Source organism: Panthera uncia, assembly GCF_023721935.1.
Source record: "Panthera uncia isolate 11264 chromosome C1 unlocalized genomic scaffold, Puncia_PCG_1.0 HiC_scaffold_4, whole genome shotgun sequence".
NCBI classification, from domain to species: Eukaryota; Metazoa; Chordata; class Mammalia; order Carnivora; family Felidae; genus Panthera; species Panthera uncia.
Genome location: NW_026057585.1, coordinates 87,953,227 through 87,977,403, shown reverse-complemented (window position 1 = coordinate 87,977,403; position 24,177 = coordinate 87,953,227). Strand labels below are relative to the sequence as shown.

Sequence of the window (24,177 nt, the reverse complement as noted above, 5' to 3'; positions counted from 1 at the left end):
AGGGTTGCTGGAGGGGTCGTAGGAGGGGGGGGATGGGCTAAATGGGTAAGGGGCATTAAGGAATCTACCCCTGAAATCATTGTTGCACTATATGCTAACTAACTTGGATGGAAAGCAGAAAGCATGTCAGGCAGCAAATCCAATTATCTGTACTTCAGCTCCCAGTTGTTAACAGACCTCTCGTATTAATTCTTGTGCCTAGAACATAGCAGGTGTTCAAATCTGTTGAATGAATGAATTTTCATAAACCTGCAGAAAAACACTGGTTTTTCTTTATGACTGATGTTGAGGTGATACCTACTTTCATCCTAATGAAGAATGCTACCAGTGGCTGCATGGCAAAAAAACACAGAAGAATACCCCATTTCTCATGGCAAGCTCTTTACCATCTCTTTACCATCTGCCACCTACATAATGTCAGGAGAGTCATCTCAGGAGAGTAACAGCTCCAATTTTACTTAGTTGTAAAATGGGTATAATAATCCCTACCATATCTCTCCCCATTATCATTCTGAGATAATGCATAGAGCTCTAGGTAACAAAGCAGTAAATAATCCTAAGATTATTAAGAACTACAACAGCTTCAGGGAAAGAAGTAGATTAGTGAAAAAAAGTCACCTCACTGACACCAGGGAGATAAAAGGACCTAGGCTCCGTGAGGAGAGAAACAAAAGGGTATATATCCTTAGAGAATTTATAATCTTCGGCCTGCCTTCACTTGAGTTCAGAGTTCAGATTTACCCTGCCTTGAGGGGTCTGATATCAACTTCTCCTCGCAGAGAATCTAACCAAAAATGGTCTCAGCCTGGTAAAATCCCTGGGAAACCTACCAGAGGTAAACAAAAATACTCTGGAGAGAGAGACTCTCTACCAAGGTCACGTAAGAGTCCCATAGATAAAGTCCTGCTGAACCTGAGTTTACAATTCTAAATTACAAAACACAGAAGGACCAATCTTTTACTATGACTGAACAACAGGTATTTACACCAGTAAGAACCAACGTTAGTAAGACGCACTAGAAACTGTAAGTACATTCCAGTGTTTAAAGTCATAAAAGAAGGAATCAAAACCAGGAGACAAGAAAATGGTATCAACAAAGATCAGAAGATTTTTAAATTAACCAAATAGAATCGCTTAGAAATGGAAAGAAAAGTGGCAAATTAGATGCAAATGAAAAGAATGCAGTATTTGAGAAGAGATATAAGGAGATTACAAAAGGTAGCACAAACTTAAAAATTTTGTGAAAGAAAGGTTAATAGGGGGAATAAAATACAGAGGTCCAAAAATGAAGTTTTAACAGGTGGCCCAAAAGGAGGGAACAGAGAAAATGGGGGAGAGGCAGAACTACTAGCTAAGTATTTTTCAAGAGTTGATGAAAGGGAGCCTCATATTTAGGAAACAAAGTCCCAACCAAGCAGGGTAAAAGTTAAATCTGCACCTAGACACATGATAAGGATACAGCAGAATACCACAAAGAGAAGAGAAGCAACAAGAAGGAAGAATATTCTATGAAGAAGTAACAACTGAACTGGCTTCTCAACAGAAACTTAAGTGTCAAATAGAAGACAAAAGACATGATGGGGCACCTGGCTGGCTCAGAGCACGCAACTCTTGGTTCTCAGGGTTGTGGGTTTGAGTCCCATGCTGGATGTACAGATTACTTAAAAATCTTTTTAAAAAAACAAAACAAAACAAAAAAACTAGAGAGGTGCCTGGGTGGCTCAGTCGGTTAAACATCCTGAAGACTTCAGCTCAGGTCATGATCTTGTGGTTCACGAGTTCAAGCCCTGTGTCAGGCTCTGTGCTGACAGCTCAGAGGCTTGAGCCTACTTCGGATTCTCTCTGCCCCTCCTCTGCTCACACTCTCTCTCTCTCTCTCTCTCTCAAAAATAAACATTAAAGAACTTATCAAAACAGTATGAAGGTTTCTCAAAAAGTTCCTGCCCTACGATCCAGCAACTGCACTACTAGGTGTATATCCAAGGAATACAAGTGTGCTGTTTTGACGGGGCACATGCACCCCAAGGTTTATAGCAGCGCTATCGACAATAGCCAAAGTATGGAAGGAGCCCAAATGTCCATCGGCGGATGAATGGATAAAGATGTGGTGTGTGTACACACACACACACACACAATGGAGTATTACCTGGCAATCAAAAAGAATGAAATCTTGCCATTTGCAACTACGTGGATGGAACTAGAGGGTATTATGCTAAGTAAAATAAATCAAAGAAAGACAAACATCATATGACTCCACTCATATGTGGAATTTAAGATACAAAACAAATGAATATAAGGGAAGGGAAGCAAAAATAATATAAAAACAGGGAGGGGGACAAAAAATAAGAGACTCTTAAATACAGAGAACAAGGTTGCTGGGAGGGGCTGCGGGTGGGGGATGGGCTAAATGGGTAAGGGGCATTAAGGAAGACACTTGTTGGGATGAGCGCTGGGTGTTACACATAAGGGATAAAGCACTGAAATCTACTGAAATCATTGCACTATATGCTAACTAACTTGGATATAAATTAAAAATAAATTTTAAAAATTAAAAAAAAACAGGACACCTGGGTAGCTCAGTCGGTTAAGGGTCCCACTCTTGGTTCCAGCTCAGGTCATGATCTCATGGTTTGTACGTTCGAGCCCCAAGTCAGGCTCTGTGCTAACAGCGTGGGATTCTCTCACTCTCCACCCCGGCCCCCCACTCTCACTCAAACTTAAAAAAAAAGACAAAAGACGTAATATCTTTATGAAAGAAGGTACAATTGAAAACTTTTCAGAACACAAAGGAAAATAAAAACCTAAGTGTTTATTATTAACAGACTTTCACTGAAAAAACTATTTATGGATGTAATTCAGAATATAGATGGGGCACCTGGGTGGTTCAGTCGGTTAAGCATCTGACTCTTGATCTCAGAGTCATGAGTTCCAGCCCTGTGTTGGGCTCCACGCTGGGGGTGGAGCCTACTTAAAGGAAAAGAAAAGAACATAGAAAATGATCACTTAGGAAAGGCATGAGATGCAAGAAGAAACAGTAAGCAAAGAAATCAACCCAAACAAGCATGGGTTCAGTTAAAGAATAAACAAAAATTAACTGGGAGTGGGAAGGGGAAGGGCAGGATAAAACCAAAGTGGAACTACCTGAAATGGTAGATAATAACATGTTAAGTCCTAAAGAAGGAAATCAGAATTCAAGTGTTCTTAAAACTCTGTATTTTGAAGGAGGAGGATGGAATTACTACAACTTTAGACCTTGGTAAGAGTAGATATTAATAATATATCTGATAAGGCATCAATAAGCAGAGTATATATAAAGAACTCCTACAACCTAACAAAAAACAAACAACATGATTAAAAACTGGGCCAAGGACTTGAATAATTGATCCAAAGATGATACCCAAGTGACCTACAAGCATATGAAAAGATACTCAACATCATTCATCATTAGGGAAATGCAAATCAAAATCACAATGAGATATCACTTCACACCCATCAAGATGGCCACTATCAAAAGAACAAGTGGTGGTGAGAATATGGAGAAATTGGAACGTTGTGCACTGTTGGTGGGAAAATAAAATGGCAAAGCTAAACAGTATGGCAGCTCCTCCAAAAATTAAAAATAGAATTACCGTATGATCCAGCAATTCCACTTCTAGGCCTAACTATAAAAAAATTCAAAACAGGATCTTAAAGAGATAATTTGTACAGCTATGTTCATGACAGCACTATTGCAACCAAGTGTCTGTCTATCAATGGATGATGGAGACACAAAATGTAGTATATGCTACAGTGAAATGTTAGCCTTAAAAAGGAGACCTGGATGAACCTTGAGGACACTGTGCTAAGTGAAACAAGCCAGTCACAGAAGAGAAATAGTAGATGATTTCACTCATATGAGGTATCTAGGAATATTCAAATTCAAATAAACACAGTAGAATGGTAGTTGCCACAGGCTGGGGGAGGGGGAAATGGGAGTTACTGTTTAATGGGTATGGAATTTCAGTCATGCAAGATAAAAAAAACTGTTCCAGAGACTGGTTGCACAACAATGTGCAAATATATACTTAACCCTACTGAACTGTAAATGGTGAATATATCTTATGTTATGCATTTTTTACCACAGTTTAAAAAAAAAATTAAGGGAGGAAAGAAGTAAAAAGCACAGAGACGGTAGGGCAGATTTCCCACTTCTGGTCCAGAAATGCAAATGTAAAGAGCTTAGAAGTCATCACTCTGTGTCTTAATCTATAAAAAACTGAACAGACTGAAAATTCACAACTCTTCTTAGATCCATGAGAGAAATGAGGTCACAAAAACCACTTCCCTAAAACTTAGACAAGTGGATGCAAAGAATCAACAATTTACAAAAATAGAAATTCACCAGTAGAAACCTCCATGGGGAACCAGCAGCAGGGTAGGAAAACCTAAACTGCAATTGACAAACTGCTGGAGGCTCAGTGTGGACAACTCTGAGAGTTAAGAACAAGAGGGAATCTGTGTTAGGGGGGGATGCCCCCCATTTGGTGAGCTTTACCTCCATGAGTTGTACGAGGACTCCCCGCCCTGTGCATCCAACAGGGGAGTGTTAAACCAACCGTTTTGAAACCAGAACCTGGGGGAAGGGAAATACCCAATTCCTGCTCCCTCCAGCCATCCTGTACCACGTGAGAGGTATGGGAGGTTGGGAGGAGAAGGGGAAAAGGCTATCACTAAAGGCCTACTTACCTCAGTTTTTTTTTTTTTTTACCCAGGACATCGTGTCCTGCTTTCACCAAAAAAAATTATAAGGCATACTAAAAGGCAAAAAATAGTTTGAAGAAACAGAGCAAGCATCAAAACTGGACTCAGAAATGGCAGATGTTGGAATTACCAGAAATTTAAAATATCTACTGTGATAAGGGCTCTAACGGAAAAAGTAGTCACCATACAAGAACAAATGAGTAACAGAAATGGAAGTTCTAGGAATCCACAAAATGTTACAGGCACCTGGGTGGCTCAGTAGTTTAAATATCCGACTTTGGCTCAGGTCATGATCTCGTGGTTCATGAGTTCCAGCCCCATATCCCTGCTTGGGATTCTCTCTCCCCATTTTTCCCCTCCCCAACTAGCACATGCATGCACGCTCTCCCTCTCTCTCAAAATAAATAAATGGGAAAAAAACCCACATATTTTAATTTTTAAATTTTTTTAAATATTTATTTTTGAGAGAGAGAGCACAAGCAGGGGAGGGGCAGAGAGAGAGGGACACAAAGAATCTGAAGCAGGCTCCAAGCTGCATGCTATGAGCACAGAGCCTGATGTGGGACTCGAACTCACAAACTGTTGAGATCATGACCTGAGCCAGAGTCAGATGCTTAACCAACTGAGCCACCCAGGTGCCCCAAGACCATATATTTTTTAAAACAGAGATCAAAAATACTGTTACAGCAATGAAGACTGCCTTTGATTATCTTATCAGTAGACTAACAGAACGGAGTAAAGACTCTCAGCTTGAGGGTATGTCAATAGAAACTTCCAAGCCTGAAAAGTAAAGAGAAAAATGACTAAAAAAAAGGGAACAGAACATCCAATAAGTATGGGACAACTACACTTGTAATGGGAATTAACAGAAGAAAAATTTGAAGCAATAATGACTGAAAATTTTCCCAAAATTAGTGTCAGACACCAAATAACACCAAGCAGGATAAATGCCATAAAGACAAAAGAAAAACAAAAACCCAATACCTAGACATACCATATTCACACTGCAGAAAATCAAGGATAAAGAAAAAAATCTTGAAGCCCAGGAAAAAAAACACCTAACCTACAGAGTAGCAAAGATAAGAATTCCATCTGACTTCTCAGAAGTCATGCAAGCAAGAAGACAGTGAAGTGAAATATTTAAAATATTGAAAGGTAAAACAAAACAAAAACCCAAAACTACAATTCTGTACCCCACAAAAAAGAAAAAAAAAATTCAGTACCATTTCAAAAGTGAAGGAAAAATAAAGACTTAGACAAATAAAAATTGAGATCTGTTGCCAGTAGACCTGCCCTGCAAGAAATGTTAGAAGAAGTTCTTCAGGGGCATCTGGGTGGCTCCGTCGGGTAAGCGTCTGACTCTTGACTTCAGCTCATGTCATGATCTCACAGCTTCATGGGTTTGAGCCCTGTATCGGACTCTGCACTGGCAGCATGGAGCCTGCTTGGGATTCTCTCATTCCTCTCTCTGAGAGGATGTCTCTATTTCTCTCAAAAATAAACTTAAAAAAAAATTCTTCAGTGAGAAGAAAAATGATATGGATTAAAAACTCAAACCACATCAAGAAAGGAAGAGCATTAAAGTTAAAGTAAAATAACATTTTTAATTTTTCTTACTTTTAATTGATCTAACAGATAATTCAAAATAATAGCAACAATGTATTCAATCGTTATACAGCTCATGTATAAATAAAATGAATGACAGCAGTGATACAAGGGACAAGAGAGGAACTAGAAATTACTTTATTATAAAGTATTTGTACTACCTATAAATGTACACTACAAACTCTAGGGAAAACTCTTAAAAAAGTTTAATTGGGGGCACCTGAGTGGCTCAGTCGGTTAAGCATCCTACTACGGCTCAGGTCTCAATCTCGAGGTTGCTGAGTTTGGAGTCCGCATGGGGCTGGCTCTCTGCTGTCATCAAGGAGCCCGCCTTGGATCCTCTGTTTCCCTCTCTCCCCACCCCTCCTATGCACTCTCTGGTGTGCATGCTCACACTCTCTCTTTCTCTCTTTCTCAAAAATAAGCATTAAAAAAATAAGTTTAATTGATATGCTAAGGAGAGAAACTGGATCCATATACAATGCTTAATTAAAACCACAAAAGGCAGGGAAAAAAGCCAAAAAGTAACAAAAAACAAGAGCTTATAATCACTTTAAACATCAACAGTCTAAATATACCAATTAAAAGAGAGAGAGTATATCAAAAGACACGACTGTATGTTTACAAAAACCCCCTTCAAATTTTTTTTAATTTCAGTATAATTAATGGACAGTGTTATAGTTTCAGGTGTATGATATAATGATTCAACAACAGTATGCATTATTTAGTGCTCATCCACTTTAAAAATTTTAATAAAGATGCATAATGATTAAAAGTAAAGGGATGGAGAAAATTTTGCCATACTAACTAATCAAAAGGAAGTTGGACTAGCTACATTAATATCAAGACCGAATATTTCAGAGCAAGTAATCAGGGATAAAGACAGACTTACATGATGATAAAGGAGTCTCAATTCTCCAAGACGTAACCATCCTTCATGTGTATGCACCTAACAAAGAAGCATCAAAAACCAATAGAATTGCAAAGAGAAACAGATGAATCTACTACTATAGCTGGAGACTTCAGCATGCCTCTTTCAGGAACTGACAGATCCGGCAGGCAGAAAATCAGTAAGGACATAGTTGAAGTCAACAATGCAATCAAGAAACTGTATATAATGAACATATATATAGACTAGTTCATCCAACAACACATTCTTTTCTTTTTTTAATGTTTATTTTTGAGAGAAAGCAAGCAGGGGAGGGGCAGAGAGAGAGGAGATACAGAATCCATAGCCGGTAGCATTCACATTCTTAAGTTCACATGGAACATTCACCAAGAGAGACCACAATCTGAGCCATAAGACACAACAACTTGAAGAACAGAAATCATACATTGTATGCTCTCAGACCACAATGGAATTAAACTAGAAATCAATACCAGAAAGATAGCTGGAAAATACCCAAATATTTGTGGAGATTAAACAACACACTTCTTTTAAAAATTTTTTAAATATTTATTTATTTTTGAGAGAGAGAGAGAGAGAGAGAGGGAGAGAGAGGGAGAGAGAGGGAGAGAGAATTGGGGTGGGGCAGAGAGAGAGAGAGAGAGAGAGAGAGAGAGAGAGACAGAATCTGAAGCAGGCTCCAAGCTATGAGCTGTCAGCACAGAGCCCGATATGAGGCTCGAACTCAAGAATCACAAAATCATGACCTGAGCCAAAGTCGGATGCTCAGCCAACTGAGCCACCCAGGCACCCCTAAACAACACACTTCTAAATAATTCATGGGTCAAAGAAGAAATCTCAAGAGAAATTTTTAAATATTTTGCACTTAATGAAAATGAAAATACAACTTTATGAACATTTGTGGGGTGTACCAAAAGCAATACTTAGAGGCAAATGTATAGCACCAAATGCATGTATTAGGTAAGAACAAAGATCTAATAGCAATAAGCTAAGCTTCCATCTTAGGCAATTAGAAAAAGAAAAGCAAATTAAAACCAAAGATAACTGAAGAGAAGAAATAAAAATTAAAGCAGAAATCAACTGGTTCTTTGAAAAGATCAATAGAATCAATAAGCCTCTAGGCAGGCTAATGAAGAAAAAAAAAAAAACAACAAATTACTAATACAGTAAGAGGGGCTATCACTACAGATCCCATGGACATTAAAAGAACAAGGGATTATGAACAACTCTATGCCCACAAATTTGATAACCTAGATGAAATGTACCAATTGCTTGAAAGATATAATCCTCAGGAACTCACAGAAGCAGGAAATAGGTAATCCGAATAGGATTGTATCTATTTAAGAAACGGAATCAATAATAACCTTCAAAAACAGGAAACATACTGGGCCTAGATGGGTTCACTGGTAATTCTACCATACATTTAAGAAGTAATTCTATCAATTATAAGAGGTGCCTGGGTTGCTCCACTGGTGAGCATCCAACTCTTGATTTCGGCTCAAGTTATGATCTCATGGTTCGTGGGACAGAGCCCTGGGTTGGGTTCTCTGCGCTGAGCACTGACAGCACAGAGCCTGCTTGGGATTCTCTCTCTCTCCCTCTCTCTGCTCCTTCCTCTCCCCCCACTCACAAGTATACCCTCTCTCTCAAAATAAATAAATTTTTAAAAAAAGAAGCAATTATACCAATTATACAATTTTCTACAAATTCTTCCAGAAGTTAGAAGCAGAGGAAATACTCCTTAGCTCATTCTGAGGCCAGCATTACCCTAACATCAAAACCAGACAAAGAAAAACAAACCCCACAGACTAAGATCTCTCATAAACATAGATGTAAAAATCTTACAAAATATTAGCAGATCTAATCCAACACTGTATAAAAAGAATTTCAGACCATGACCAAGTGGGATTTATCCTGAGTATACAAAACTGGCTCAACGTTCAAAAATCAATTAATGTAATCCAGCTTGTCAACAGACTAAAGAAGAAAAATCACATGATCTTATAAAAAGATACAGAAAAAGCATCTGACAAAACCCAATACCCATTCACAATAAAACTCAGGAAATGAGGAATAGAGGGAAACCTCCTCAACTTTATTTAAAAAAAAAAAAAAATCTACAGCTAGCATCATACTTAAAGGTGGAAAACTGTTCTCTGGTCAAGAACAAAGCAAGAAGTCCCCTTACCACAGCTTCTCAAAACTGTACTAGAATCCTAGCTGATATGGTAAGACAAGAAGAAAAACAAAAAAAGGGGGGGAAAGAAGAAATGAAACTCTTTGTTTTGCACAGGACATGACTGTAGAAAACCCAAATGAATCAACAATAACAAAAAAAAATTCCCCAGAACTAATAAGCAACTACAGCAAGAACGCAAGATACAAAGTTAGCATTCAAAAGTCAGCTGTAGGGCACCTGCGTGACTGGAGTCAGTTAAGCATCTGACTCTTGATTTCAGGTCATGCTCTCACAGTTCAGGAGATCAAGCCCTGCATCGGGCTCCATGTGCTGAAAACGAGGAGCCTCCTTGGGATTCTCTCTCTTCTCTCTCTGTTGCTGCATGCATGCTTTCTCAAAATAAATAAGCTTAAAAAAAAAAAAAGTCAGTCTCTTTCCTATATACCAGCAATGAACAAATGGAATTTGCAATTAAAAACATAATACCATTAGAGGCGCCTGCGTGTCTCAGTTGGTTGAGCGGCTGACTCTTGACTTAGGCTTGGGTCATGAGTTCATGGTTCGTGGGATCAAGCCCTGTACTGGGCCTGCACTGACAGCATGAAGCCGGCTTGGGATTCTCTCTCTCTCCTCTCTCTGACCCTCCCCCTCCCCCAAAATAAATAAATAAATAAACTTTTTTTTAAAAACAAGAATACCATTAAGAAACACACACACACAATACCATTTACATTAGCACCCAGCTCCAAAAAAAAAAGAATTACATAAATATAAGCCTAACAAAATATGTACAAGACCTATGTAAAGAAAACTATATAAAACTAATGGATTGGGGCGCCTAGGTGGCTCACTCAGTTAAGCGTCCGACTTCAGCTCAGGTCATGATCTCACGGTTTGTGAGTTCAAGTCCCGTGTCGGGCTCTGTGCTGACAGCTCGGGGCCTGGAACCTGCTTCTGATTCTGTGTCTCCCTCTCTTTCTGCCCCTCCCCCACTCATGCGCGCTCTCTCTCTCTCTCTCTCTCTCTCAATAATAAATAAACATTTTTAAAAAACTGATGAATCAAAGAAGAATTAATAAAGAGATATTCCATGTTCATGGATAGGAAGACTCAATAATGTCCAAATGTCAATTCTTCCTAACTTGAAAGAGTAAATGTAATCCCAATCAAAACCTCATGCAAATTATTTTGTGGATATCAACAAACTGATTCTAAAATTTATATGGAAAGGCAAAAGATCCGGAACAGCCAACACATATTGAAGAACAACAAAGTTGGGAGACCAGCACTACCTGATCTCAAGACTTAACTATAAAACTGCAGTATTCAAGACAATGTTGTATTGGTAAAAGAATAGACAAATAAATCAAAAGAACAGAAAAGAGAGCCCAGAAATAGATCCACATAAGCATAGTTAACTGATCTTTGACAAAGAAGCAAAAGCAATACAATGAAGCGAAGATGGTCTTTTCACCAGGTAGTACTGGCACAAATGAACACCCACATTCAAAACAACGAACCCAGACACAGACCTTAAACCCTTCAAAAATACTAACTCAAACCGGGTCACAGACCTAAATGTAAAACATAAAACTATAAAGTGCAGGGGCCCTGGGGTGGCTCAGTCAGTTGAGCATCTGTCCAACTCTTGATTTGGCTCAGGTCATGATCTCACTGTTAGTAAGTTCCATCCCTGCATCAGGCTCTGCACTGATAGCGTGGATCCTGCTTGGGATTCTTCCCCTCTCTGCCCCTCACCCACTAAATAAAGAACAGACTTAACAAACTTTAAGTTAACAAACTTAAAAAGAAAAAACTATACAGTGCCTAGAAGGTAACAGACCAGAAAACTTAAGATGACCTTGGGTATGGTATGATGAGGACTTTTTAGATACAATACCAAAGGCATGATCCATAAAAGAAATAACTGGTAAGCTGGACTTCATTAAAATTAAAAACTACTCTTCAAAAGACAATGTTAAGAGACTGAAAAGATAGGCTTTACAGTGGGAAAAAATATTTGCAAAAGACATATCTGATAAAAGAGTGAGTGTAAACCTAAAATACAAAGAATCCTTAAAACTCAACAATAAGAAAATAACTTGATTAAAAAATGGCCAGATAAGATATACAAGTGGCAAATAAGCATATGAAAAGATGCTCCACATCATGTCATCAGGGGAACACAAAACAATGAGATATCACTATACACCTATCAGAATGGCCAAAATCTGAAACACCAACAATACCAAATGCTAGTGAGAATGTGGAACAGGAATTCCCAGTGCTAGTGGGAATGCAAACTGATACAACTTCTCTGGAAGACAGTTTGGTGGTTTCTTACAACTAAACAGTTTTACCCATATGATCCAGCAATAGCACTCCTTTGTATTTACCCAAAGGAGTAAAATCTGCATGTAGATATTTCTAGCACCTCTACTCATAACTGCCAATACTTGGAAGCAAACGAGATGTCCTTCGGTATTGAGTGGATAACCTGTGGTATATCCAAATAATGGAATATTATTTGGCTAAAAAGAAATGAGCTATGGGGTGCCAACCATAGCATCCAACTTCGGCTCAGGTCATGATCTCATGGTTCGTGAGTTCGAGCCCTGCACTGGACTCTGCACTGACAGTGTGGAGCCTGCTTGAGATCCTCTTTCTCTCCCTCTCTCCCTCTGTCCCTCCCCTAGTTGCACACACTCAAGTGTACTCTCTCAAAACAAACTTTAAAAAATTTGAAAGAAAGGAAGAAGTTATCAAGCCATGAAAACACAAGGAGGCAGCTTAAAAGTAAAAGCAGCCAATCTGAAAAGGCTACATACTATATGATTCCAGCTATATGACATTCTGGTAAAGTCAAATTATGGAGACAATAAAAAGATCAGGAGAGATAAACAGAGTGAATTTTCAGGGCAATAAAGCTACTCTGCATAATACTATACCAGTAAATACATCTCATTATAAATTTGTCCAAACTCAGAGAATGTACAACACCCAAGAATGAGCCATGTAAACTATGGACTCTGGGTGATAATGATGTGTCAATGTAGGTTCATCAGTTGTAATGAATGTGGATAATGAGGGAAGCTGTGCACATGTGGGGGCAGGAGGTATATGGGAAATCTCTACCTTCTGCTCAATTTTGCTGTGAACCTAAAAGTGCCCTTTAAAAAAAAGGTAAGTTTAATAGACAACAAGCTTTATGGGAGGGCGGGGCGAGTGCTGAGAGGAGGCTGCAATTTTAAATAGTGCAATTAGGGTAAGCAATTAGGGTAAGCCTCAAGGTGGCGCCTACGCAGAGACTTGAAGGAAGCAAGGAAGAATGTTTAGGGAAGAACATTCCAGGCAAAGAGAAAACTGAAGACAAAGACCACAAAAAAAAGAGCATACTCAATGTATTCAAGGAATATGAACAGCGTGTCTGGGGCTGAGGGAACAAAAGGAGCGGATCAAGAGATGGGGTTGAAGGGGCGCCTGGGTGGCTCAGTCAGTTAAGCGTCCGACTTCGGCTCAGGTCATGATCTCACAGTCCGTGAGTTCGAGCCCCACGTCGGGCTCTGTGCTGACAGCTCAGAGCCTGGAGCCTGCTTCAGATTCTGTGTCTCCCTCTCTCTCTGCCCCTCCCCTGTTCATGCTCTGTCTCTCTCTGTCTCAAAAAAAAATAAACATTAAAAAAAAAAAAAAAAAAAGAGATGGGGTTGAAGAGGCAGTGGGGGCACCTTGCAGGCCCTGGGGAGGCCTCTGGGTTCTCATTTAAGAAATGGAGACCCATCCAAAGGTTCTGAGCAGAGCAGTAACATATTCTGACTTGGATTTAAAGGGATCAATCTGGACTATATGGTTTCACTTTATGTGGTTGAAAAAGAGGCAAAAACTAATCCATACCGAGAGTGGTTACCTCTGGGGAGACAGTGACTAGGAGGAGACTGCTGGGGATGTTCTATGGATGATAGATTCCTGCCATCAAGCTATAGAACTGAAGATTTGTGCACCGTATGTTATACCTCAATAACAAAAAATAAAGATGGGTGCCCTATAAAACAAAATATAGATGGACATGACTGCTGTGTTCAAAACAGACCACAGAGGATAAGAGTAAGAGCAAGAAGACCAAAAGGAGCCCAGTGCAGTAATCCAATCAAAAGGTAATTGTGGCCTGGCCCAGGACAGTGGCCACGCACATGGTAAGAAGTGGCCCAACTCTGGCCACTTGAAAGCAGAACCACAGCATTTGCTCTTGAATCGCATGTGAGGTGTGAGATAAAGGAATTAAAGAGGATTCCAAGGGTTTCGGTCCGAATTTGCAGCAGGATGGAATTGTTATCAGTTCAAACAGGGACAACTGGATGAGCAATCTGAGAAGGAAGATCAGGAGCTCGGTTTGGGACACACTATTTATGAGATGTGTATTAGTTATCCAAATGGAGATGTTAAGAGACTGTCTGAATATACAAGACTGGAATTCAGGAGAGAGAATGGGCTGAACAGATAAATCTGAGTCAACAAAGAATGGATGGCTTAGAAAACCATGATCTGGATGAGACTGTCAAGGAAGTGAGTAAATACAAAGAAATCAAGAGGTCAAAGGTCTGAGCCCCAAGGTGGCCAATATTTTTTACTGGTGGAAATGCAGAGTAAACAGCAAAGGACACAAAGACAAAGTCGGCAAGGTAAAGGAAAACGGGGAGAATATAGTATCATGGCAGCCCAGCAAAGAAGGCCTTTCAAGGAGAAAGGAGTGCTCAGCTCTGTCAGGTGAAGCTGATGGCTCAAATAAAATGATGGCTGAGAACAGACCAGTAAATTTCACAACATGGAAGTCACCCTGACAAGAGCAGCACTGTAAAGTGATGGAAGTGAAAGTTTTATTAGAGTTTGAGGGGCGCCTGGGTGGCTCAGTTGGTTGGCATCTGACTTCGGCGCAGGTCATGATCCCGCAGTCCGTGAGTTGGAGCACTGTGTTGGGTTCTGCTGACAGCTCAGAGCCTGGAGCCTGCTTCAGATCCTGTGTCTCCCTCTCTCTGCCCCTGCCCCACTCACACTCTGTCTCTTTCTCAATAATAAACATTTTTTTTTAATTTTTTAAAAGAAAAAAAGAGTTTGAGAAAATAAGGTGATGAACTGGAGAGCACAAATATTAGATGACTTCTGAATTCTGTTAAAAAAAAAAAACAGAGCAAATAGGTGGGGAGGCCACTGACAGAAAAAGTGGTATCAAAGTGTTTCTTTTTAAGACAGAAGAAAAAGCATGCTGGTATACTGGAATACGATCCAGGAAAAAAGGGAAATTTTGACAAATTATGAAAGGCAGAAACCTTCTGGAGCAATGAACATTCTTGGGTAAAGGAGAGAAAATGGGGCTCTAGCATAAAGTACAAGCAGCAGTGCTAGAGAACACAGTTCATGCATGGTGACAGACAGCAAGGCAGAGGAAGACAGGTGTGGTGGCAGGAGTCTAGTAAAGTTCTCTTTAGGTGGTTTTTGCATCTTCACTGAAATAGAAAGTAAGGTCATCCTCTTAAAGTGTCAGTGGGTAAAGTATTACAGGTTTCAGATCTGGTCAGCCAGGTGAGTGGGAAATACAGAACAATCACCAGGCAACATTAAAGGCCCACTTAAAATTCATGGTTAGGATTTAAAGTGAAACCAATCAGCAAGGATTGTATTTTTACAACCAGTCTTGTTCAGCTGACCAGATGAACGCACAGAGAAGACAGAGTTGCATTGAACCAGGTTGGAACTTGATGAATTCAACAAAGCAAGAGAAGGCCACAGGAATTACAGGCATGTATAAGGGAACTTAAGCTCATTCAGTAAAGAGGAATGAGAACAAAGAACAGTGAAAATGTAATAGGACCAAATGAATGGAAAGTACCAACAAGGACAGAAGGACTGCTGGAGTTAGGGTCCTAGTGGGAGTGAGCTTGAACGACAAGAGACGGTAATCAGAGGGGGATCGATCTCCAGGAACTGAAATTACCAAGGGGTTGCAGTAACTGATGTCAAAAACTAAGGTATGAATAAGTGGAGTACAGAATTTTTAGGGCAGTGAAACTGCTCTATATGATACCACAGTGGTAGATACATGTCATTATACATTTGTCCAAACCCACTGAATGTACACCACCAAGAGTGAACCAGAACATAAACTACAGATTTGGGGCAATTATGGCGTGTGAATGGAGGTTCATCAGTTGTAACATATACCACTCTGGTGAGGGATGTTGATAATGGGAAAGGCAGGCAGGGAGTATATAAGGAATCTCTTCCCTTCCCCTTTCTTCTGTGAACCGAAAAATGCTCTAATATAAAGATTTTATTAAATTAAAGATTTAATTTTTTACAGTAATCTCTACACCCTATGTGAGGCTTAAACTTGCAAGCCCGAGATCAAGAGTTGCACACTCCACCAACTGAGCCAGCCAGGTGCCCCTAAGATAGTCTTAATAAAAAATAAAATAAAAAACCTGAAGTTTTTGGTCACAGATGACATGATTGTGCGAATGCTGGGGGCAGGATGGGGTTTTAAAAAGATCACTGGAGGGGCGCCTTAGTGGCTCAGTTGGTTGAGTGTCCGACTTCAGCTCAGGTCACGATCTCACAGTTTATGAGTTCAAGCCCCGCGTCAGTCTCTGTGCTAACAGCTCGGAGCCTAGAGCCTGCTTCAGATTCTGTGCCTCCCTCTCTCTCTACTCACATTCTATTCTGTCTCTGTCTCTCTCAAAAATAAACAAACATTTAAAAAATTAAAAAATAAATCATTGGAAGAGAAAAATAACTGAGAGGCAAGGACCACAGAATTGTACATTGAAAGCACCACAAATTAACAGGACCAGAGGGGCGCCTGGGTGGCTCAGTCGGTTAAGCGGCCAACTTCGGCTCAGGTCATGATCTCGCAGTCCGTGAGTTTGAGCCCCACGTCGGGCTCTGTGCTGACAGCTCAGAGCCTGGAGCCTGTTTCAGATTCTGTGTCTCCCTCTCTCTGACTCTCCGCTGTTCATGCTCTGTCTCTCCCTGTCTCAAAAATAAATAAAACATTAAAAAAAATAAATTTAACAGGACCACAGCTGGAAAAAGTGACATTAAACAAGAAGCTAAAGCCACTGAGAAATCAGAGGCAATTTGGGGAGCTGGGGGTGTAAGAAGGTGACAGCAGGACTAAGGGTGCTGGGTGTTATAGTCTGATGAGATTAGATTTAAAACTAGGGGGAAAGAGGGGAGGAACGTGGTCTGAGCCGTAACAGAAAAACAGCTACCACTTGAAAGAGAATAATGGATTCATCAATGATCCCACAAGAAAACACAGGGCCAAAGGAAAGATTTGTGGAAATGACAAAAGCCACTTGTCTCCAACACCAAGATCCCTTCCACTGACTGCACTGCAAGCCTACAGCCACCAGATGGAACCCATGCACCGCCCTTAAAAATACCAAGACCTCTGAGGTTTGGGAAATACAGTCTCCCTCTCTCAGCCTCTGAGATCCTACCCTCTCCCGGATTATTTCTCCACCACTTTGCTTCCCTGGATACATCCTTCTCTAACCTCTCATCTTTGCTTCTTTTGGTCTCCCAACCTTCTCTTCCCAGTTTATATGCTTTCTCATTCTCAAAAATGGAAGGGGAGGGGTACCTGTATGGCCCAGCTAGTTAAGCGGACTTCGACTCAAATCATGAGCTCAAGCTCCGCTTCGGGCTCGCTGCTGTCAGCACAGAGCCTGCTTCAAATCCTCTGCCCACCTACCTCTCTGCCCCTCCCCAGCTCATTCTCTCTCTTGCTCTCAAAATAAATAAATAAACTTAAAAAAAAAAAAAACTGGAAGGGAGAGAAAGATATCATATGTTTTCACTCATATATGGATCTTGAGAGACTTAACAGAAGACCATGGGGGAAGGGAAGGGGGGAAGAAAAGATACAGAGAGGAAGGGAGGCAAACCATAAGAGACTCTTAAATACAAAGAACAAACTGAGGGTTGATAGGGGGTGGAGAGAGGGGAAAGTGGGTGATGGGCATTGAGGAGGGCACTTGTTGGGATGAGGACTGGGTGTTGAAGCCAATTTGACAATAAATTATATTTTTAAAAAATGGAAAGGGGAAAAAAAACCCTAAATTTATATATTTATATAAGAAAAAAAAAACCTTTTCCCTTATTCCCATCCACTTTTCCTACTTCAAGTGCCATTTGTTTTTGGCCTTTTGCCTAGTGGTATGGTAAAAACAAACTAACCAACAAGCAAAACCCTTACCAATCTATACACAGGGTGAAGGAAATAGAGGGCTGAACTAAATACGGGCCATAAACCAATTTTAAAAGGATCTGTACTGGCACAGTAGTTACTGGAAAACAAATGATATATGATGTGTCCACAAAGTACTTTAAATCAGCTTATCCTTGTAAATATGCTAGAAAGCCATAAAGTTATACGCTTTAAAGAGATGAACTTTATGATATATAAATTAGATCTCAATAAAGCTGTTTAAAAAACATCCCAGCTTACCCCAAACTGAAACATTCCCCTCAGCAACTCTTAGTTATACTAGTTTATACTATAGTTTTCATAAACAAATCCCATTTTCAGAAGAGAGAAATGTTAAACTCTAATATAGTCTCATCTATAAATTGTAATTCTGAACTAGCAGAATCCACAAATCCTACTGCTTATTCATTTGGCTTTTAGTGCCAATTTTATATGTTCTGTTCAAAACTCGATATGAACCAATCAGTACACCACTAGAAATGGAAAAGCTAAGCCCAGTAACTATACAGCACATACTTACTACAGGTGTGAAGAGAAGGAGTTTCACAAACCACTACTCAAAATCCTTTCCAAGTACTTATTGCTCTCAGGATAAAGACCAAAGTCCCCAAGAAGGCATGCAAAGCCCCAAAGGATCTGGCCCTCCTACCTAGTCAACCTTGTCTTCAAACTCCATGTGGGCTCCACACTCTTGGAGCCCACAAACTTTGCACTCTATCATCTCCAGGCCTTTACTAGCTTGACTGGTAATCCTTCTCATTTCTCCAAATGCCACCTTAGACAATACCTCCTCCTGGAATCTTCTGCAGCAACTTCCTCCCCAAAATTGCAGGGCAAAGCAGGGCTTCTCCTTCTTGCTTTTACAGTGTGTGCTGTACTGGTCCATTCACAGCACACATCACACTGTATTCAAGCTGTATTTACCCATTTTGTTTCTCCAACTTGTTTCTTATTCACCACTGTATTCTCAGTACCCAGCAGGAAGCCTAGTACATTTTTAATGCGTAAAATTTGATGAATGAATGGCTGAATGGCTGGAGCCATTATTAAATGGCTTATCGGCTCTTTGGCACTAACCATTAACACAAAACAATAAAAATGATGTCAACAAGCTACTCATGGATTACAAGGGTGAAAACAATTGGCAGATATGGCAGCACAGATACCTGGTCCTGTGGTGATGCCCTAAATGACCTCATCCCAAGCCCAGTGTCACCTGTAGAGTCTCAGTCCTGGTGCTTTTCCATTTGAACTTGCCCTTCTGGGCTTTCAGGTCTATACCATATCTTTTTCCACTCCTTAGAGTTGGATTTCAGAGCCAAAGTGTAGCTAAAAGATCATTCAGTCCACTGGTTTTCAATCTGGGCTCAGCAAATCCCCTCAGGGGTCATTCGGAGCAGGGGAGAGAACAGGGAGAAGGTTTGAGCAGACTGAGCTTCAGGCTCCTTCTCTCATTTTCATCAACCAACGCAACTGATTTCTAGCTTTTTAACATACTGGGTTTCCCCAATATGACAGTAAAGAAAGAACCCCACCAACTTTCGTTTAAAATAAAACCACCTTAGGAGGCCTGGGTGGCTCAGTCAGTTAAGCGTCCAACTCCTGGTTTCCGCTCAGGTCATGATCTCGCAGTTGTGGGTGCAAGCCCCACATCAGGCTCCACGCTGATGGCAGGAAGCCTGCTTGGGATTCTCTCTCTCTCCCTCTCTCTCTGCCCCTTCCCTCCCTGCTTGTGCTCGTTCTCTCTCTCTCTCTCTCAGAATAAATAAACTTAAAAAAAAACTTACAAAATAAGACCACCTATTTGGCCCAATCCCCTTACTTTAAAAATGAAGAAACTGAGATTCAGAAGTAAATACTGTGGTTTCTCTAGCAACTCAGAAAAGGTAAGGACTTTAGTCTCCTGACTATCCAGAATTCTTCCCATTGTGTAGAAACACCTGCCTGGAAACTCTTAAGCATTTTTACAAAGTGAGGAGTTCTGATTATTCACAGACCAATAACAAAAAGGTACAGAGGACAACCACCAATGGAGCACTACTGTACTGTAGACAATATATTAAGTACTTAATTCACATGCTTTCTCTCGGAACCTCAGATCTACCCTTTACTTTTTCTTAAATCACCTAAGGCTTTCTCTTCCATACAAGTATGGTAATCCCCAGGGATGTAAAGGACTTAGCAGAATGCCTTGCCCATAAGTCACAACAAGCAGTAGCTATTACTATTATTCTATTCAGTCTCCACAAAAATGTTATGGGATAGGAACCTTTGAACTCCTAATGTCACACAGCTGACAAGGAGGAAAGCCAGATGTTGAACCCAAGTCTACTTCCACAGTCCATATTATTTTGAGAATGTTACTCTGTTGGCCAAATCAATAATCTCTGTGCCCCAGCGCCCTCCTCTGAGCAAATGAACAAATACCAACCTCACCTACCACACAACAACAACAACAACAACAACAACAATAACAAGTTGGCTATAAAGGGCTCTGAAAAGTCCTATGCATACCTAAGGTAAGTTTCACCAGGCAACATCCTCCTAGAAATAGCCTCTCACTAAAATCAGCCCTTCTGCCCAGAGAAAACAAGAAATTTGATCAAAAATGGAGTTAGAGTGCCACTTTTCTCTAACCTTTTGGCCCTACGCATAGCCAGAGAAAGAAATGGCTTTGCTATCTCCAGGACCATCCAAAGGCGAGGGGCAGATGCCTCTCTTCCCAGTACCTCCCACATGCCCTAGTAACAGTATGTTTATCCAGATAAAATTCATTTGTAGACACCTATAGAACATCTATGATGCACCTAGCATTTTGCCAAGTGCTATAAGGTTATCAAGACCTAACCCTTGCCTTTAAGTCATCAGAAAGAGAGAGCTAATTATAAAACAATAATGAAGAAGCCTCCCTGACAGTCACACACAATACAACACCCATCCTTTTGCTTCCAGTCCTCTTACCATACTTTTTTCACTTAGCACATTTTACCACTTGATGTATGTTGCACTGGAAGCTCAGAAGAAGTGACTAATTGTGCCCAAGGGTGGATTCTGGGGAAAAAAATTGTTGATATTAAACCTCAGGAATCATAGGAAAGGGAAAAGAGGCAAGGGTGGTCCCATCCTTTAATGCCAACTTGCCCTCCACACCAGTGTCTAGCTGAGTTCCCATTCACATGAGAAAGATACGGCACCAATTCTCTCTCATTCAGGGCTCCTTTCTGCCAAAGTTCTTGAACCCAGTTCCAAATGGCCCTATCTAGCATTTTGGAGGCTGGCTCTTCTTCCTGTCCCACTGGACCAGGAAAGTCTGAAATAGAACATAATCAAACTTGCCCTGCCCTTTCCCCCTAACATAGCTGTCATGATTCACACTTCCTGTTCCCAACAGTCATTGAAGATAGGGTGTCGACAAACTTTGTCTTTAGAGTTTGACAGTATCCATCATCATAAGCACGGAGTAGAATTGCTGAATCAATATGTGGTACACCTGAAACTAATATAACATTGCATGTTAATTATACTTCAATCTTGAAAAGTTTGATAGTATACATAGAAGTATACAACTTAGTTTAATAGTAAATAGTTCAGGCTTCAGAAGACCCAAGTTGGAGGTCTGTCCTTGTAGCATGAAACAACCGTACACAATGTATGAGCTGTGTTCCATCCAACTTTATTTACAAAAACAGGCAGTGGGCCCGTGGACCACCATTTGCCAACCCCTGATCAAACGGAAAATGGGAAGACTATTTTTAAGCAGCCCTCTCCCAACCATTTCTAGTCACCTGTCTTAAGCCCTTAGGCTATCCATGTCACACCACTTCCTCTTGAACGCTTCTATTTCATTGCTGGGCCTAAATTATTTTTCCCAGCATCACAAATTCACATGTCTTAGATATGCAAACTTCAAAAGTTAGTAGCCCAAGGAGCACAGAGAGAGATTATCTAGGTGGGAAAGGAGTCAAAGACCGTCTGTTCCCACCTCCTAGTCAATGCAGAAGGTACCTCACAAGTAGCCATTTAGCTCCTGTTCAAATATTTCTAAAGACGGGAAGGACACTCATTTCTTCCCAAGGCAACTCACTCCACCTCTGGACAGCTCCAAGACTTTTTCTTTTTTTTTTTTAAAGCACACTTAACCACTTGATTACTGTCTCTTTTTACTAGAATTTAAGATCCATGAGGTCAGAAACATGGTTTTTCATATCTGTAGCTGTGTTTTACTGCTGTCTCTTCAGCACTTTGAACAGTTTCTGGTACATAAAGGGTATAAAATAATTATTTACAGAAAGCAAAGAAAGAAGGAGGGAGGAAGGGAAGAGGGGAAAGGAGGGGAGGGAGCCAGAGGGAACAAAACATCACTGCATTTGGGGAACTTTAATGCAGCAGGACTGAGTGAAGAGGCACAAGGGGAGGAACAGAGCAGGTAAGGCCAGAGTGCAGACAGGGCGCAACATAGACACCCTTGAAATCTCACAGCAAGTGCACAGGCTGAGGTGGTGGTGTTTCAGGAACAAGTTTAGGATTGCGCTTTCACCCCTATCCTCTTCCTTCCAGCCTCCTCCACCCCATTCCCATGGTGAACATCTTTCACAGCAGGACCTGTTCTCTCAAGCTTTTTCAGACAGCCCCTCCCACAACAATATGCACCCCCGTAAGCTTTGTAAATACTTCCATCACTGTACCCATGATACTTACTTGGTCATATAGCTGTATTCCTCTACTGGGCTCTAAGTTCGGAGAGCAGGGACTGTGTCATCTTTATTTTCCTGACGTGGGCACTGAATACTGTGATGGAGCAAGGCAGGAACCTTATAAATGTGTGGTAGATTAAATGAAGGTTAAGTCTGACTGTATCCTGTACTGACCAAACTACATCTAAGGAATTTTCAGATCTGGGTACCCCATTCAAGAAAGCACTTAGCCTTCTCTCTCAAAAATGAATAAACATTAAAAAAAAAATTTTTTTTTTTAAAAAGGCAGCCGGCAGGGGGGAGGGGAGCGCCTGGGTGGCTCAGTCGGTTAACCATCTGACTTTGGCTCAGGTCATGATCTCACAGTTCGTGGGTTTGAGCCCCGCGTTGGGCTCTGTGCTGACAGTTCAGAGCCTGGAGCCTGCTTCAGATTCTGTGTCTCCCTCTCGCTCTACTCCTCCCCCACTCATGCTTTGTCTCTCTCTCAAAAATGAGTAAACATTAAAAAAAAATTTTTTTTAAAAAAGAAAGTACTTAGCCTTTATGCCAAAGGTTGCAAGTGCAAATGCCAAAGAGATCAGGCCAATAATGTTAATGATGACAGGGGCCTGGTCACACAATAGCTAATGGGAGATCATGTTCTACTTTTATATGAATCTCTTATATGTAGCCAACTCATTCAAAAAGGAAATAAAACGGACGCCTGGGTGGCTCAGTTGGTTGAGCATCCGACTCTTGATTCCAGCTCAGGTCATGATCCCAGGGTGGTGGGATTGAGCCCTGCTTCCGGCTCCATGCTGACAGTGTGGAGCCTGCTTAAGATTCTCTCTCTCTCCCTCTGCCCCCCTCCCCTGCTCATCCTCTCTCTCTAAAAACAAATTAAATAAATAAAATAAATAAATAAATAAATAAAAAGAACACCCTGTACAGACCCTCCAAAACACACTACATGCCTACAAGTGGACATGGGAAGCAAATTTGCAAGCTGCTTTGAACAAACGGATTTAAGCAAGAGAGCAACACAATCAGAACTGCATTTGTGAAAGAGCATTCTGACATGACAAACTAGGGAGCTATATTACAATAGTCAAGGCAAGAGACAGAATAAGGGCCTGAACTAAGACAGTAGCAATGGGGTAAAGGGGTGGGGGAAGATTTGAAAGATGACCTGGTTAATCCAGTTTTAATAATGAAGCTTAAGACTGCATGAGCTAATCTGGCAGTCACGCTACCAGTGTGTAGTTTCCGTGATTTTTTTTTAAATAAACTGCTATTAAATCTAATTTTAATAACTTAAGTATAGAACTTATTTCTTAGATCTTTTGTAGGCAGTATGGTACAAAGATTAAAGATTACAGACACTGGAGCCAAACAAGTTCAAACCTTGATTTTGCCACTTACTAGCTATGTGTCCTTGGATAAGTTACCTGACTTCTCTATGCTTCAATACCGACCTTAAAGGGTTACTGTCAGTGTAAATGAGTTAATACGTGAAGTGCTTAGATTAGTACCCAGTTCATCTTAAGTGTTATGTAAGTTTTAGCTCAAATTATTTACTATTTTTCACACTTTAACTTGAAAGTTAGTTTCAATCAGTAGTTTCAATTGTCTAAATATTTCTACACATTCCAGCTTAGAAACATTCACTGTAAATATGATAGGCACATCTTTTCTGTATCTTCATCCAAACTTATGTTCAAGCAGTTAAACAAAATATAACCAAGAACAGCTATCCAGAATGCCACAAAAAACAGCCCCTCTTGATAAACGTTGATCCATTATTGATACT

At 40.5% G+C, this 24,177-nt stretch overlaps 1 protein-coding gene across 3 annotated transcripts in view; it reads right to left on the bottom strand.

The window, feature by feature from the left end:
• Positions 1-24,177, bottom strand: part of LUZP1 (leucine zipper protein 1) — a 95,662-nt gene that overhangs the window by 9,151 nt on the left and 62,334 nt on the right. The window contains exons 3-4 of one of the 3 annotated variants that reach the window (XM_049617843.1): positions 22,393-22,482; positions 7,238-7,294 (exon numbers count right to left, since the gene is read on the bottom strand). The exons of 1 other annotated variant lie outside the window; for it this stretch is intronic. The gene's annotated coding sequence lies outside the window, so the exon portion shown is untranslated. The remainder of the gene's footprint in view (positions 1-7,237; positions 7,295-22,392; positions 22,483-24,177) is intronic. One more of the 3 variants, XM_049617841.1, reaches the window with a different exon arrangement.